This window comes from Gopherus flavomarginatus, chromosome 3 (assembly GCF_025201925.1).
Source record: "Gopherus flavomarginatus isolate rGopFla2 chromosome 3, rGopFla2.mat.asm, whole genome shotgun sequence".
NCBI classification, from domain to species: domain Eukaryota; kingdom Metazoa; phylum Chordata; order Testudines; family Testudinidae; genus Gopherus; species Gopherus flavomarginatus.
This window is the reverse complement of record NC_066619.1, coordinates 96,354,723-96,368,423: the sequence shown is the minus strand read 5'-3', so window position 1 is coordinate 96,368,423 and position 13,701 is coordinate 96,354,723. Positions and strand designations below refer to the sequence as shown.

The 13,701-nt window shown below is 40.4% G+C and overlaps 1 protein-coding gene and 1 long non-coding RNA gene across 3 annotated transcripts in view; one reads left to right on the top strand and one right to left on the bottom strand.

The window, feature by feature from the left end:
• The window catches only part of LOC127046799 (uncharacterized), a 37,392-nt gene extending 30,106 nt beyond the window's left edge, over window positions 1-7,286 (top strand). The window contains exons 2-4 of the long non-coding RNA XR_007773202.1: window positions 1,454-1,532; window positions 2,223-2,363; window positions 5,715-7,286. This is a non-coding gene — a long non-coding RNA (uncharacterized LOC127046799). The remainder of the gene's footprint in view (window positions 1-1,453; window positions 1,533-2,222; window positions 2,364-5,714) is intronic.
• The window catches only part of PIP5K1B (phosphatidylinositol-4-phosphate 5-kinase type 1 beta), a 161,151-nt gene that overhangs the window by 16,859 nt on the left and 130,591 nt on the right, over window positions 1-13,701 (bottom strand). The window lies entirely within an intron of this gene.

Below are 13,701 nucleotides of genomic sequence, written 5' to 3'. Positions count from 1 at the left end.
CAGCTCTGAAGGAGGTGCCCTACCAGAAGCAGCACAGAAGTAAGGGTGGCAATACCATACCATTCCACCCTTACTTCTGTGCTGCTGCTGGCAGCAGCTCTGCCTTTAGAGCTGGGCAGCTGGCCTGCAGCCACCGCTCTTCAGCTGTCCAGCACCACTGCCATCAGCAGCAGCACAGAAATAAGGGTAGCAGTACCGCAACCCCCTCCCCCTTCAATAACCTTGCAACCTCCCTGAAACTCCTTTTGGGGTCAGGACCCCTACAGTTACAACACCGTGAAATTTCAGTTTTAAATTGCTGAAATCATGAAATTTACAATTTTTAAAATCCTATGACCATGAAATTGACCAAAATGGACCATGAATTTGGTAGGGCCCTAACTATGAGGCAACAGTAGAGAGAGTAGGGGAGAGAAAGACAGACATGCGTATAAGGGGAAAAGATATATGGAAGAGGGCAGAGTAGAGATCCCAGTGATAAGATAAATCATCTGTTTGGGAGTTAAGACCCCAAGGGAAAGAAGGCACCATAGGAGAAAAAGGAAGACGAATCAGGCAACAGGAATTCCATGAGCCAGCACATTTCTTCCTGTAATTGAACTCCCCAAATGTATCTATGTGGACAGCAAGCTGCCCCTTGCTTCTGTGACTATCATTTCGAACGGTCAAAGGTCATCCCTTTAGCAGCCATTCATAAAAAGGTGACAGTCTCCAGCACAGAGCTGTTTATTAGATAGGTCTTTCCCCGGTTGTCATAAGACTTCAGCTGATCAGGTCCCATGCTGCAGGGGAACTTACTGTTGTGTGGAGGGATAACAACAAGGAAATCACCACCCTTCCTCTTTCTTTCTGTCTATAGAAGGTGGGGTAGAAAGTAAAAGCTCAACTACACATCCTTGAAAAAGGCATGCTCAGAGCTACCTGGTGAACCAGACAATGCACAAACCAAGATAAAGGCTGTCTCAAATACAGTGAAAAAGCTGCAGTGTGTCAATTAGCTGGCCATGTTACAATAAACTAGAGAAACTGGATTCTGTGTGTGATAAAATGGAGCGCAATGGACTTCAATGGTAGGGACAATAGTAACCAACACCAGAAAAGTTGTTGTCAAGTCTTTGCAGCACTGATAAAATGTCACCTTTGTCCCTGGACAGGGATGGTCAGGTGCACTCACATTTCATAGGCAGCTCTTCATTTTGCAGTGAACAGAAAAAGGTTATGATGATGTCAAAAAGAGTAACACAGGAACCTGCAGTATCCTTGTGGCAAAACAGAGCTTCTTTTTAGTCTACCTTGAAGTTCAGTAACTGGAAAATTACAGAAAATGTAACTGGTACTATAAGAAAATTTTAGCTTCTACAGATTAAAAAAAAACAGTACTTTGCAAACTTGGAATAGCAGGTAGACGCTCCCCTTTATTTATATACCTGAGATGCCTGTGTCTTATTTTTAGGTGAAGCATCTGGTTTGGAAACATTGCTGCAAAGGGCATGTGAACAAGGACTGTCAGAACTGGGAAGCTAATCTGTAAAGTGAGTAAAGGAGAAAATGTAAATTGAGTCATCGGCACATAAGTTTGCATTTGGAACCCATGCTGGTGCCAGAATGCAGGCTCCAGCCTTTGCCAAGAGCTAAGTTCTGCCACACAATAAGCTGCAGTTTAATGTTTATTGATAATACTGTAATGTCACTTCAGTAATACACTGTCTGCAGAAAACTAAACACAGAACCTCCAAACAGAAATACAAAAGAACATACTGCCTGTGCCAGTAAGGCTCCTCAGTTGGAAATCAATCTCACGGCAGAAACCAGGAGCGGCTCCAGGCCCCAGCACGCCAAGCGTGTGCTTGGGGCGGCAAGCCACGGGGGGTGTTCTGCCGGTGCCTTGAAGGCGGCAGGCAGGCTGCCTTCCGCGGCTTGCCTGCGGAGGGTCCACTGGTCCCGTGGCTTTGGAGGACCTGCCGCAGGCATGCCTGCGGGAGGTCCGCCAAAGGTGCAGGACCAGCAGATCCTCTGCAGGCAAGCTGCGGAAGGCAGCCTGCCTGCCGTGCTTAGGGTGGCAAAATCCCTAGAGCCGCCCCTGGCAGAAACCAGTCATTTAGGTTTACTAAAATTGTTTTCTTCATTGTGTTATGACAATTTCCAGAACAGCAGGAGAGACCATGCAATAGGCTGAAGCTATATTTAAAGCCAGGCCTACTGTGGTTATCTTTTCCCTTTAGAGGTATATGATGAGAATAAAACAGGCCTTCCGTTATTGTCTGCTGAGCAACTGGATCCACCTTTGAGAAGTACTGTAATCTGCCATTGTGTTATAGCATAGAGAACAGCGAAACGCCCTCCCTCCTCCTCAGCACAATCTGGTAAGTGAACAGACTCCATTTTTATCTCTTTCTCAGCTAGAACAGATATTGCTTGAGAAAGTAAAACCTTTGCCTACTTTGATGAATTGTGAAAAACCTGCCTTGGACATGAGATGCAACAAGTACGTTGATTTTTGTCATGGTTAAGGATTACTCACATAAATCAGGGTTGTGGGATTGGGCACAAAGTTACTGATAGAATACTCAAAATTAAGCTAAACCTATGGTAGGTAAGTAACATACTTACATACTGCTCCTAGCTTTCTAACAAGTGAAGGTAACAATGTCAGACTAGGTCAAAAAACTGATTGCAGAAAATCTGGCAAACCTATTTGAGGGGGAGGGTGGAAATCAACAGATTGGAAATCTGGTAGGAAACCCTCAAACCTTCCAAAATTTGAACACATTTTTATTCTTCAACAAAATCTCCTGTTTTATTTACTTATTTTTATTGAATTGTACTTGTCATTCAAAAGGTCCCAAAATTGAAAATTCTGGAAAACGCTAGTCACAGAAAAGATATGGCATTGAAATTCAAGCTTCCCTATGCTGCTCTGTCAATAAGCTTTGACTCTGGTTTACTGTAAGATTAATGGGATCGTTTAGTCTCCACACCAATTCGATACATGCCTCCGCAGAACTGCAGCAAGTGTGCCAATAAGCAGGATGGGCATAAATAGATTTTTCTGGGGGTGATATGGACATATCTTGTAGGAACTGAATTGAAACTATCAACTGCTTTCATATAGACCAAATTAATGTCACAGTTTCTTCAGTATAAGGGTGACTGGGTGCTTTGGTGCATTGTAGCGTTACTATCATCTAATATAGATGAACATTGTACGTGAGATGGACACCAAAATACTCATTACTTGAGTATCTCACAATATTTACCCCCACGCATCAGCACCTAGAATAGCTGCACACTGACAACTTTCCCATAAACATGAGGGTTCTCAGGATAGAATATTAAGCTTCCCTGAGGCAGCCTACAGCACATCAACCCTGGATATAAAATTTTCAAATGCAGGGCTTAAAGAAAGAGGGCAGAAAACAGCCTTGTTTTACAATGGCTAAGTAAAGTAGCAGCTACATGGGCTGTAAAACAGATGTCCTAACAAATGAGCTTTTAAAAGCTGAGGAAAATGCATCCAAATACATGTACATATTTGCACAGAGACAACTCACTCTTTACGGACCTATTTGATGTGACTGAATAATTAGTCTAATACTGGGGTGGGCAACCTGAGCCTGAGAAGGAGCCAGAATTTACCAATGTACATTGTCAAAGAGCTACAGTAATATGTCAGCAGCCCCGCAACAGCTCTGCCCCGGCTCCCTGCACCTCCCGCCCACCGGCAGTCCCACCAATCACCGCCTTCCCTTCCTTCCCCACACCTCCTGATCAGCTGTTTTGTGGCATGCAGGAGGCTCGGAAGGGGAGAAGCGAGGGCATGACAGGCTCAGGGGCAGGGTTGGTTTTATAAACTGTGGGGCCTGATTTGAATACCCGGCAGCGGTCTGGGGCTTCGGTGGCACTTCGGCCGCCAAAATGCTGAAGACCCGGACTCCCCTCCGTGTGTGCTGGGTGAGTAAAATAATGTTAAAAAAATAAAGGCGCCTAAGGTGCGGGACCCTCTTAGGCACAGGGCCCAATTCCTGGGAATCAGGGGAATTGGCCTAAAGTCGGTCCTGCTTGGGGGAGGGAGCAGGAAGGTGTGGAGTTGGGGCAGGGCCTGTGGCAGAGCCAGGGGTTGAACAGTGAGCACCACCCAGCACATTGGAAAGTTGGCACCTGCCCCAGAGTCGGTGCCTATACAAGGAGCCACATATTAACTTCTGAAGAGCCGGATGTGGCTCCGGAGCCACAGGTTGGCCACCCCTGGTCCAATATATGTCAGCAGTGGCATCATTGCTGAAGCCCAACACTGCTTTTCAGTCTATAAAAAAGGAAAAAATTGTATTATAAGGAAACTATCAATGATATTTTATTTGCACTGCAATCACTATTAAGTACCAAAGATACAGCTACAGAAAAACAATACGCTGGACTCACTTTTTTAATGCTGGCTTTGCAGTGAAGTAGATTGACAGGAAGGTTCTTTTGTGCTCCCAGATCTAAGCTAATTGCAAACCATAACTTATGAATCAGTTAACATCACGGAAGCAGGAGATCTATTCCATGAAGATGACTGAGTCAATACTTTTATGCAGCTTCCATTGGAAATCATAAGAGCAGTTGGCATACATTTTCAGCACAATAGGGCTGGCACAAGAGACCAGCATTTAAAAACCCACTCAGTGTTTTATTCCCAGCTACAGAAGATGCTGCAAGTTTGCAGCATATATAGCCTCTGGGAGGCTGGATCTTGATTCAGTTACGCATCTGACCAAAAAAACCTCCAGCTTGGCGGTAATGACTAGTGCAGCTGGAAAGAATGTAATCCTTTCTATGGAACCCAATCAGAGTGAGTTCTTAAGTCACTCGCTCATTGAGTTTAGATGAAGAAACCAGTCTATCACATGAGAGAAGCCCTCTTCTCCTTCGCTAGTTTATACTCTGGCTGTAAGAGGCCATTAGATATGGACCAGCCTTTTAAACCTCAAAATTATTGTCTGTCTCTTGCACCTGGCTTTGTCTTACCCACTGGTCATACTTTCGTTACATTAAAAGACCTTCCAAAGCAACTGAACTATAATTTTTACATAAAAACTTTTGTTGGTAGTTTTTGCAGCCTTGGTGGTTTATTACTTGTTACTGAGGATCTAGTCTAGTTAGAATAGATGACTTATGACAAAGCATAAACTTGTCAGTTTTTGCCACAGATGTTGGATCCTTATTTGATATCTTTAGCTGCCGTTGATTCATCTATTTGCCTCCTAGTATCTACATGGGCAGATAGTCTACCAAATATTTCTTTTGGGAACCAGAAAATTCTTCTTACTCAATTAGAGATTTTTTTGGGGGGGGCTGTTCATTCACAGAGGTTTAACAGTAAAAAGTATGCAGAAGTTATAACAAAACCTAAATATTTGCCTCTAGTTTCTAACATCACCAAAGATATTATTTTAATTTGTCAACACAAAGAATAGTTTCATAAGATGAAATACAGAATCATAGAAATGTAGGACTGGAACGGACTACAAGAGGTCATCTAATCCACATCCCACTTACCCGAGGCAGGATCAAGTATACCTAGACTACTCTGACAGGTGTTTGTATAACCTGTTCTTAAAAACCTCCAGTGACAGGGATTCCACAACCTCCCTTGGTAACCTAGTCCAGCACTTAACAATTGTTATATTTAGAAAGTTTTTCCTGATTTCTAACCTAACTCTCCTTTGATGCAGATTAAGCTGGTTACTTCTTGTCCTACTTTCTGTGGACATCGAGAACAACTGATCACCATCCTTTTTGTAACAGCCCTTCACATATTTGAAGACTCATCAGGTTCAACCTCAATCTTCTTTTCTCAAGAGTAAACATGACCTCATAGGCCAGGTTTTCAAAACTTTTTATCATTCTTGTTGCTCTCCTCTGGGCTTTTTCCAATTTGTCCATATCCTTTTAAAAGCGTGGTGCCCAAATCAGCACCCAATACTCCAGGGGAGGCCGCACCAGTGTCAAGTAAAGTGGAACAATTACCTCCCATGTTTTACATACGATACTCCTGTTAATACACCCCAGAATGATATTAGCCTTCTTTGCAAGTGCATCGCATTTTTAATTCATATTCAATTTGCAATCCACTATAACCCCCCGATAGTTTCTGCAGTACTACTGCATAGCCAGTTATTCTCCATTTTGTACGTGTGCATTTGATTTTTCCTCCTTAAGTGTAGTACTTTGCCGCAATATCGCAATATCAATTTCTGCCTCCACAACGCCTGCCCAGGCTATGCTTAGAGGAACAGCTCAGACTGGTTTTTTCATGTAAATTTCCTTGGTTAGAGTACATTCAGAATTCTTTACATTCTCTAGGCCTCTCAAAATTGAAAACGATTAAACTTATTTTAAAAAAATGAAATCCCTAATCAAGTTGAGATTAGAGGATATTATTAAGCAATTAGACGTGGCAGTTATTTCCATTACAAATGTGTCTCCTTGGTTCCCCTTTGTTAAAAAGAGCCCTGGGTATGCAAGTTATTTAGACAGTTTGTCCAATAACAAGTTAAGGAGCTCTCAGTTTTCAATTTATGCAGTCAGATTACTTATGTCTACACTTAAACACACACAAAAAAAACCCTGTAGCAGCAAATTTCAGAGCCCAGATCAACTGATTTGGGTTCATGGGGCTTATGTTCTGAGGCTTAAAATAGGGGGGTACACCTTCCCACTTGGGGTGGAACCCAGGCTCTGAAAACTGGCGAGGGGGCTGGGTCTCAGAGCCTGGGTTTCAGCCCAAGCAGCAATGCCTACACTGCTATTTTTAGCCCCATAGCCCAAACCCTGCTAAAGCCTGCAGTTCATCGGGGCTCTGAGACTTGCCAACCATGGTTCCACCTCCTCTTCCCCCAGTGGAGACATACCCTTAGAAGGCTGATGTATTGACATCAATAAACATAACCACCTCTGTCCATGCCGCTCTGAGCAGGTAGACGACCTACCCAATTATTTATTTTGTTGTAATCTGTATTGTCACTTGAGGTCAAAATGGCTTTCCATGTTTTTGTCATTTTTCTATGACCTCTCAGGAAACAGAGTATTTATTAGGAAATGACACATTTGATCAAAGTGATTGCCCTATTAGCATAGTTAGCCAATAAAATAAGGAAAAGGCAAGTGGCATGGTGCATATATATGGCTTAATGGTCTTTCGACATTTGTATTTATATTAATATTCTAAAATTTTGGATTTAGTTTTAAGTTTTACAGTAATATATTTTGTTTTGGTGCACTGGTCTCTGGCTAAGTCACTGATAATAAACTTGACCTGCTTGTAGTACTTTGCACTTGCCTATACTGAGTTTCATCTGGTTGATTTCAAACCAATTCTTCAATTTGTCAAGGTTGTGTTGAATTCTAGTTCTGTCCTCCAAAGTGCTAGCAACCCCTTCCAGTTTGGTGTCACCCACACATTTTATGAACACTCTCCAATTCATTAATGAAAATACTGAACAGTATTGGATCCAGGACAACCCTGTGCAGAACCCCACTAGGTTGGTCTTCCAAGTTTGACAGCAAACTATTGATAACTACTTTTCTGAGTACAGGCAAGTCGTATCTTAGGCGCATTTAACATGAGCGAAAACAGCTTTGCGCAGTCAGCAAAAAACAGGAAAAACTATAAAAACTGCATCTGTAGTGCAGGCGATTCCACCCGCCATTCAACTCAATGAGTGTTTCACTAAACGCAGTTTTCAATTTACGTGCTAACCGCAGAACAGAACCCCCACGTAAGATGAGACTTGCCTGTAGCTCAGTAGAGCAGTACCATAAACTCACAAGCCAACTAATGCAAGATTTATAGCAAAGACACATACATTATTAAACATCTTCTAATGTCTCACTGAGTAAAAGAATAAGTTTAAATGGTACAGAACTCGCTAAGTGAAGAAAAAAACTGGATTTCTTTTCTGAAAGCCCAAATCAATCCTTTGGTATCAGCAGTAAACAGTAATTTCAACTCTTGTATCTGAATTCATGAGTGAGTCAATATTCCTTCTGCTGCCAAAGTACCTCATGAAACAACCTAGACTTCAATGAAGAAAATTTCAAATTAAATTCTTCCTAGATTGTAAACTCTTCAGGGAAGTGACCATCTTTTGCTAAGCATATGTGCAGTGCCTAATTCAAGGAGATATTTGGGCTACTGCAATAAATGTAATACAAACTGAACTGAGGGATTATTAGTTAAGATTACTTAGAATGCATATTTAAAAAAAAGTCTTATCTACTTAGTATTCAGAGACAAACATAACCTTTCAGATAACTCGTCTAGGACCAGTGCAATACTGAGACAGATTTCTGTCCATGTTCCCCGTCCCCTACCCCGGCCCTAAAATTTAGCCACTAATATTACATTAAAACTATGCTAAGGTTAGTGATTATATCGTTGGACAGAAGGAATTCTATGCTTTCCAGTGGCATAAATAATATTATTGTAGTGCACGTGACTCAGAAAATATCGGACTTTAAAACTATGTCAAAAATTTACATTGGCCTTTTAGTCTAGCAGTACTTTTGTGATACCGATCCAACTCTGTATACATCAAATCCTGGCTTACAACAGTATAATTTTCAATCCTGCTATCACATTTTCCTCTTTTGTATAATAGTTTAGTACTAGGTTTCCTACTACTGAACCCTGTCACCAATCCCTAGTTTCAGTAAAATATTTATCCTCAAGAGGAACAGGTAATTGATATATTCTGGTGACATCATTTGTTTCATACTGTAGGCATAAAAAAAACTTTATACATGGTGCATCAAAATTGAGAAATGTGTTAATTACTGCAGCTGGAACCCTTTTCCAAAAAACAAAGAAAGACAGCGCAGTCTTTCAAACGTGCAAAGCTTTGCAGACAAGATGAAATACTGCTTCAACCAACTTTCCAACCATTCAAACAAATTACTGCCTACTCTTTCAAATCTTAAATTAGTAATTGAACTGAAACCGGCATGTGTATCAGTGCTGCTCCAAAAAAAACCTATATACAGTAAACGCACAAAAATTGCTTAATGCAGCCCTTAAAATCATCAAAAGCCTTGACGTGCAAAAGTTCAGGTTTCCATAGTGATGTCTACATAACTGCACACCATATAGGTTAAGGTACACATTCTATTATGCAGTAACAGATTAAGCCATGTATTTAACCAGAAAAATGCTACTACTAAATATATGCGTGAGCAACAGATTTTACATTGCATTAGAATTTTTTGCATTTAATTTCCCCAAGAATTTCTTAAATTGAATATTTCCTATGATTAATACTAGCAATTAAATGGTCTCAATTAAGTTGAGCAGGTCATACAGAAGTGAATGGGGTTAAAGTGGAATGAGGTCCCATCTCTGCTGTTGGTCTCATTTTGCTCAATACCAGTCAATGTATTCCCCCGCCCTTACCCCCCCCCTTTTTTTTTTAAACGTGTAGTTAGAAATTTCTTACGATGGAAAGCTATTTTAACTCTCTCCTAGCTTGGAGGAGGGGAGAGGGAGGGAACAAAACAGTTGAGTAGATTTTGCATCTGCTCTCAAATATATTCATTTTCAAAAGAAGAAGTCCAGACATAAGATGTTTCAGACCAAAACGTGAATGTTTCAGCAAGTTTTAACAGTATAAAAACAAGGAGGAGGATACAGTATAAAGTGTTTTGCAACCTGAATCATAGTAATTATCAGTGATGTCTATGTTCTAAAGAAACACAATATTAGGAATTACTTTCTTCAAGCTATAGTATAAAAACTAGAGAGAACATAAGTCAAAGAAACCATACATAGATGAAATCTTATCTGATAGAAGTGGAGTAAGTTTTACTGTTTAACCTAACACCCATACAGAACTCAGAAGGCCAGATTATGCAATTGTATGAATTCATTACATGTGGCACAAGTCACAGAAGGAGATGTTGCTTTTTATTTAGAAAGTGGCTTTTTGATGAAAGGTATGTGTTTCATTATAAAGTTCTTATGAGATGTATTGATTAGTTACTTTTAAATTAAACCTCACGAATAAGTCCTGAAGATATTTCCTTTGTGTTCTCGTTGTTTTAAAAGATCCTTTGCCTCTGGATCTTGCAATTTTTGTGTAATTTTATGAACTGCATAGTACACAGGCATGACAGAGGGACAGACTGAAAGCAAAAACAGTAGGCAGAAGGGGAAGAGAGAACCACAGGGAAACAGAGAAAAAGAGCAATAGAGAAAGGTAGGAAAGAACAAAAAAGAGAATTGGAACAAAGAAGCAGACAGGAACAATAGGGAGAAGAAAAGAAGCAAGCTAAGAGGCAGCAAACAGGAGAGAAACGAAGACACCCATCCTACCGACACACCAGCTTGCATTCTTCAGAAGGAAGGGCTAGCCTAGGAAAGTACAGCAAGAAATAGGAATTTTCTATGAACAGAAAAACTAGAGACAGAACATGCAACATTCCTTTCAGTATTAACATACTTCCATATTACATGAAGTTCGCAGCACATTCTGGTTACAGAAATCCAGTCCTTCTTTACCCCTTTACAATAATAAAATATCCTGCTATATTTTATTTCTGTACCCCCAAGCTACCATTTAAAGTAGTCCAGTGCCACCTACTGAAATTCCATAAAGATCATGACCTGACTGAGCTCTTTGCAGGTTTAAAAGCAGAGAACGAGTTCAGGTCTTTTTACACAATCATGGCAACCGATACTGCACTTGACCATTTTGGATATAATTACTAGGTGTTTTTAAATTTTTGCTGTGTGAAGAAGTTTTAGCACTCTGCTTTAGCAAACAGACAAACAAATATTGCAGTCACTTCTGTTACACAAACAATGCACAGGATTACATAGTAGCATATACATTTTCTAAGATAAGGTTGAACTCTTTCAAATAACAGGACTCAAACTGAGCACACATGTACGGTATTGACTGTAGTCATAAGAATGGCCATACTGGGTCAGACCAAAGGTCCATCAAGCCCAGTATCCTGTCCTCTGACAGTAACCAATGGCAGGTGCCCCACAGGGAATGAACACCCAGGTTATCAGCAAGTGATCCAAGCCCCGTCACCCAATCCCAGCTTCTGGTAAACACAGGCTAGGGACACTATTTCTGCCCATCCTGGCTAATATCTTCCATGAACCTACCTAGCTCCCTTTTGTACACCGTTATAGTATTGGTCTTCACAACATCCTCTGACAAGGAGTTCCAGAGGTTGACAGCGCATTGCGTGAAAAAATACTTTCTTGTGTTTGTTTTAAACTTGCTACCTATTAATTTCATTTGGTTGCCCCTTGTTCTTGTATTATAAGAAGGCGTAAATAACACTTCCTTATTTACTTTCTCTATACCACTCATGATTTTATAGACCTCTATCATTTCCCCCCTCAGTTGCCTCTTTTCCAAGCTGAAAAGTCCCAGTCTTATTAATCTCTCCTCATACAGAAGCCATTCTATACCCCTAATCATTTTTGTTGCCCTTTTCTGAACCTTTTCCAATTCCAATATATCTTTTTTGAGATGTGGCAACCATATCTGCATGCAGTATTCAAAGTTTGGGCATACCATGGATTTATACAGAGGCAATATGATATTTTCTTATCTCTCTCTTTCTTGATGATGCCCAACATTGTTTGCTTTTTTGACTGCCACTGCACATTGAGTGGATGATTTCAGAGAATTATCCACAATGACTCCAAGATCTCTTTCTTGAGTGGTAACAGCTAATTTAGACCCCATCATTGTATATGTATAGTTAGGATTATGTTTTCCAATGTGCATTACTTTGCATTTATCAACATTAAATTTCATCTGCCATTTTGTTGCCCAGTCAAGCATTAAAACAACTACAGCATCAAAAAAAGAAGTATTCGAGAAGAAGAAAGTCTTTGAAGACTTCATAATGAGAAATTTTTATTTCCTTATAAAATTAATATTTGGCACTGCTTATCTGGAAAAACCATTTCACTGAGACCCCCTCTTTTTCCCCCACCCCTACCCCAAAACCATGTCAATTCACAAATGGAAGAAAGCCAAAGGTCATTGACTGAAGTATTTATTACACATTATTTGCCCTGTATTAGTCAACATTTTTCCCTCTTGTTTCTGTTTTTTTGGTGAGGTCCTGCTACCCTGGAAATCCCAATTTGGCCATTCCCACCTGCTTCCTGCTGCAGTTATGGCTTCTCTAATTCTTCTCCAGCTATTCAAAGTTTGAAGACTGGCATGCTGAAAAGGGGCAGCTCAGTAGTGCTCAGATACAGGCATGCATAATGCTACTGATGTTAGGATGTTATGACTGTTTATAGGTCCCTACCTCACCTCAATGACAAGCCTCTTTGCTGGGCCCTAGTGCATCGACTACCATTCAGTTGTGTGTGTTCTAATCTACAACAGAGCCCAGGATTCTCAAAACCCCATACTTGCACAGTACAGCCACAGCCTTCAGCTTCAGCAAAGCACTTCTGCATATGCTTAACTTTAAACACACAAGTAATCCCACTAAACCCAGCGGAATCACTGAGGTAGCGGATACCCTCCTTAACACAGACTAAGTTCCTCATTTCCATAGCACATATGGGAGAGGAAATGCAGAGTTTATTTCCTCTAAGAAACTTTTCCCTCCCACTGAAAAATAGTTAAATGCATAGTTGATAAAAACCATTCATGTTTCAATAAATTAAAGCTAATACTCCAAATGAAAATCTTTATCAAGCAATGCCATTCTCTTCAAAATTAATTATTTGTTTTTCAACAAGCAATTAATGGATTCCATTTTCCCCGACTGATCCATGAGTATATTCCCCTAACGTTAATGGAAGTCATGTACACACACAAATATAGAACTACTAAGCATACATGCAGTATAAATTTTCTTTAGTAAATATAACACAGGGATTCCAGTCTATATACAAGCAGTTTCCTCATTCTGTACTTTATGCCAAGAGGCTTCCTAAAATACAGATACAGAACATGACAGATTGGAATGATATTAAATAATTTAGCAAAGTAATAGTCTGTTACATATTTAAGGGCTGAAAATGGGTCATGTTTGTAAACAAATCTTCCAGTTTTATGTCAAAGCCTGCTTTGGGCTTCCTTTTTATCAAAGAAAGCTCATGGAGTAATGGTTTTGCAATCAAAGTTTCTCAAATTTAAAACAAAAATCTAATTACCAAAAATATCAAAGTACACCTAAAGTATCAATTTCATTTAATCTTTTTCCCACAAGGATTGAGGATTTCCCAATGTACCATAAAATGTAGGCAAAATGTAAAAAACACGTGCTTTAGGAGAAAGGAGAAAAGGAGAGCAGCAATGGAGAGGAGGGATTGGCATATTTGCATTATCTGTCAGCAGAAAGTGCCCCGAATCATCCAAAAGGGCATAGTATAGAGTAGCCACCTTTGAGGTGCAAAAAACCAGGACTTCCAGTGTGATCCTGAGCCCACAAAACTAGAAAGCTGTCAGTGTGTTCTGAGCATCCTTACAGATTTCCAGGGGTAACTACTCCAAGAAATGGATGATCTGGGACAACTTGGACACATAGCAACCCCGTGCATTAGCCGTTATCGAGCATGATCATTAGGTTTCTTTAAACCAATTAGAGAACCTCTTGCCCATGATGGTTTCTGTCTGTCCTACATACTCTGCTTGGCGGCTGAGCCAGAGCCTATGGGGGAAATATAACAGTAAT